The following is a 4,392-nucleotide window of genomic DNA, read 5'->3' as shown; positions in this document are numbered from 1 at the left end:
CGCCTCGGTCCGTTAGGATTTAGGCCTTTTTTCAGCACTTTTTCTCCGTTCCTCCGGGGCGACAGCGGCTCTCCACGCATTTTATAGCCGTTTTCAGACTCCTGCCGCCTCGCCTGCACTTCCGCCTCGGTCCGTTAGGATTTAGGCCTTTTTTCAGCACTTTTTCTCCGTTCCTCCGGGGCGACAGCGGCTCTCCACGCATTTTATAGCCGTTTTCAGACTCCTGCCGCCTCGCCTGCACTTCCGCCTCGGTCCGTTAGGATTTAGGCCTTTTTTCAGCACTTTTTCTCCGTTTCTCCGGGGCGACAGCGGCTCTCCACGCATTTTATAGCCGTTTTCAGACTCCTGCCGCCTCGCCTGCACTTCCGCCTAGGTCCGTTAGGATTTAGGCCTTTTTTCAGCACTTTTTCTCCGTTTCTCCGGGGCGACAGCGGCTCTCCACGCTTTTTATAGCGGTTTTCAGACTCCTGCCGCCTCGCCTGCACTTCCGCCTCGGTCCGTTAGGACGTGGGCCTTTTTTCAGCACTTTTTCTCCGTTCCTCCGGGGCGACAGCGGCTCTCCACGCTTTTTATAGCCGCTTTGGGGCTCCAGCCGCCTCGGCCTGCATTTCTGACTAGGCTCGTGTGGACTTTTTCAGCACTTTTTTTGTGCATTGGGTACTCTCGCCCATTGACTCCCATTCATTTGACACTTTGTCATATTTTCAGCACTTTTTTGGCGCATTGGGTACTCTCGCCCATTGCCTCCCATTCATTTGACACTTTGTCATATTTTCAGCACTTTTTTGGCGCATTGGGTACTCTCGCCCATTGACTTCAATGCATTTACTGCAACTCCTGCCTGTGTCCGCCAGAGGGCGTCTGGCTTAACAGCGGCTCTCCACGCTATTTCTATCCGCTTTGAGGCTCCAGGCAGCTCGGCCTGGGTTTCTGAATTTCTCCCTTGACACTTTGTTACTTTTTCACCTTTTTTCTCATTTCATCCAGGGACACAGCGGCTCTCCACAGACTTTCCCGCGGCCCCTGGGCTCCAGGACCCTAGGCATGGGTTTCTGAATTTCTCCCTTGACACTTTGCCATTTTTTCACCTTTTTCTTCATTTCATCCAGGGACACAGCGGCTCTCCACAGACTTTCCCGCGGCCCCTGGGCTCCAGGCAGCTCGGCCTGAGTTTCTGAATTTCTCCCTTGACACTTTGCCATTTTTTCACCTTTTTTCTCATTTCATCCAGGGACACAGCGGCACTCCACAGACTTTACAGCCGCCCCTGGGCTCCAGGCAGCTCGGCATGGGTTTCTGCCTAGCTCCCTTGACACTTTGCCATTTTTTCACCTTTTTTCTCATTTCATCCAGGGCAACAGCGGCTCTCACAGACTTTAGAACCGCCCCTGGGCTCCAGGACCCTAGGCATGGGTTTCTGCCTAGCTCCCTTGACACTTTGCCATTTTTTCACCTTTTTTCTCATTTCATCCAGGGACACAGCGGCTCTCCACAGACTTTCCCGCGGCCCCTGGGCTCCAGGACCCTAGGCATGGGTTTCTGCCTAGCTCCCTTGACACTTTGTTACTTTTTCACCCTTTTTCTCATTTCATCCAGGGACACAGCGGCTCTCCACAGACTTTGCATCCGCCCCTGGGCTCCAGGCAGCTCGGCCTGAGTTTCTGAATTTCTCCCTTGACACTTTGCCATTTTTTCACCTTTTTTCTCATTTCATCCAGGGACACAGCGGCTCTCCACAGACTTTCCCGCGGCCCCTGGGCTCCAGGCAGCTCGGCCTGAGTTTCTGAATTTCTCCCTTGACACTTTGCCATTTTTCCACCCTTTTTCTCATTTCATCCAGGGACACAGCGGCTCTCCACAGACTTTACAGCCGCCCCTGGGCTCCAGGACCCTAGGCATGGGTTTCTGAATTTCTCCCTTGACACTTTGCCATTTTTTCACCCTTTTTCTCATTTCATCCAGGGACACAGCGGCTCTCCACAGACTTTGCAGCCGCCCCTGGGCTCCAGGCAGCTCGGCCTGGGTTTCTGAATTTCTCCCTTGACACTTTGCCATTTTTCCACCCTTTTTCTCATTTCATCCAGGGACACAGCGGCACTCCACAGACTTTGCAGCCGCCCCTGGGCTCCAGGCAGCTCGGCCTGAGTTTCTGAATTTCTCCCTTGACACTTTGCCATTTTTCCACCCTTTTTCTCATTTCATCCAGGGACACAGCGGCACTCCACAGACTTTGCAGCCGCCCCTGGGCTCCAGGCAGCTCGGCCTGAGTTTCTGAATTTCTCCCTTGACACTTTGCCATTTTTCCACCTTTTTTCTCATTTCATCCAGGGACACAGCGGCACTCCACAGACTTTACAGCCGCCCCTGGGCTCCAGGCAGCTCGGCCTGAGTTTCTGAATTTCTCCCTTGACACTTTGCCATTTTTTCACCTTTTTTCTCATTTCATCCAGGGACACAGCGGCACTCCACAGACTTTCCCGCGGCCCCTGGGCTCCAGGACCCTAGGCATGGGTTTCTGCCTAGCTCCCTTGACACTTTGCCATTTTTTCACCCTTTTTCTCAATTCATCCAGGGACACAGCGGCTCTCACAGACTTTAGAACCGCCCCTGGGCTCCAGGACCCTAGGCATGGGTTTCTGCCTAGCTCCCTTGACACTTTGCCATTTTTTCACCTTTTTTCTCATTTCATCCAGGGACACAGCGGCTCTCCACAGACTTTCCCGCGGCCCCTGGGCTCCAGGCAGCTCGGCCTGAGTTTCTGAATTTCTCCCTTGACACTTTGCCATTTTTTCACCTTTTTTCTCATTTCATCCAGGGACACAGCGGCACTCCACAGACTTTACAGCCGCCCCTGGGCTCCAGGCAGCTCGGCCTGAGTTTCTGAATTTCTCCCTTGACACTTTGCCATTTTTTCACCTTTTTTCTCATTTCATCCAGGGACACAGCGGCACTCCACAGACTTTACAGCCGCCCCTGGGCTCCAGGCAGCTCGGCCTGAGTTTCTGAATTTCTCCCTTGACACTTTGCCATTTTTTCACCTTTTTTCTCATTTCATCCAGGGACACAGCGGCACTCCACAGACTTTCCCGCGGCCCCTGGGCTCCAGGACCCTAGGCATGGGTTTCTGCCTAGCTCCCTTGACACTTTGCCATTTTTTCACCCTTTTTCTCAATTCATCCAGGGACACAGCGGCTCTCACAGACTTTAGAACCGCCCCTGGGCTCCAGGACCCTAGGCATGGGTTTCTGCCTAGCTCCCTTGACACTTTGCCATTTTTTCACCTTTTTTCTCATTTCATCCAGGGACACAGCGGCTCTCCACAGACTTTGCAGCCGCCCCTGGGCTCCAGGCAGCTCGGCCTGGGTTTCTGAATTTCTCCCTTGACACTTTGCCATTTTTTCACCTTTTTTCTCATTTCATCCAGGGACACAGCGGCTCTCCACAGACTTTGCAGCCGCCCCTGGGCTCCAGGCAGCTCGGCCTGGGTTTCTGAATTTCTCCCTTGACACTTTGCCATTTTTTCACCCTTTTTCTCATTTCATCCAGGGACACAGCGGCACTCCACAGACTTTACAGCCGCCCCTGGGCTCCAGGCAGCTCGGCATGGGTTTCTGCCTAGCTCCCTTGACACTTTGCCATTTTTCCACCCTTTTTCTCATTTCATCCAGGGACACAGCGGCTCTCCACAGACTTTCCCGCGGCCCCTGGGCTCCAGGCAGCTCGGCCTGAGTTTCTGAATTTCTCCCTTGACACTTTGCCATTTTTTCACCTTTTTTCTCATTTCATCCAGGGACACAGCGGCACTCCACAGACTTTACAGCCGCCCCTGGGCTCCAGGCAGCTCGGCATGGGTTTCTGCCTAGCTCCCTTGACACTTTGCCATTTTTTCACCTTTTTTCTCATTTCATCCAGGGCAACAGCGGCTCTCACAGACTTTAGAACCGCCCCTGGGCTCCAGGACCCTAGGCATGGGTTTCTGCCTAGCTCCCTTGACACTTTGCCATTTTTTCACCTTTTTTCTCATTTCATCCAGGGACACAGCGGCTCTCCACAGACTTTCCCGCGGCCCCTGGGCTCCAGGACCCTAGGCATGGGTTTCTGCCTAGCTCCCTTGACACTTTGTTACTTTTTCACCCTTTTTCTCATTTCATCCAGGGACACAGCGGCTCTCCACAGACTTTGCATCCGCCCCTGGGCTCCAGGCAGCTCGGCCTGAGTTTCTGAATTTCTCCCTTGACACTTTGCCATTTTTTCACCTTTTTTCTCATTTCATCCAGGGACACAGCGGCTCTCCACAGACTTTCCCGCGGCCCCTGGGCTCCAGGCAGCTCGGCCTGAGTTTCTGAATTTCTCCCTTGACACTTTGCCATTTTTCCACCCTTTTTCTCATTT

The sequence above is a fragment of the Dunckerocampus dactyliophorus genome, unplaced genomic scaffold, assembly GCF_027744805.1.
Source record: "Dunckerocampus dactyliophorus isolate RoL2022-P2 unplaced genomic scaffold, RoL_Ddac_1.1 HiC_scaffold_109, whole genome shotgun sequence".
Classification (NCBI taxonomy): Eukaryota; Metazoa; Chordata; class Actinopteri; order Syngnathiformes; family Syngnathidae; genus Dunckerocampus; species Dunckerocampus dactyliophorus.
This window is presented reverse-complemented; position numbering follows the sequence as displayed.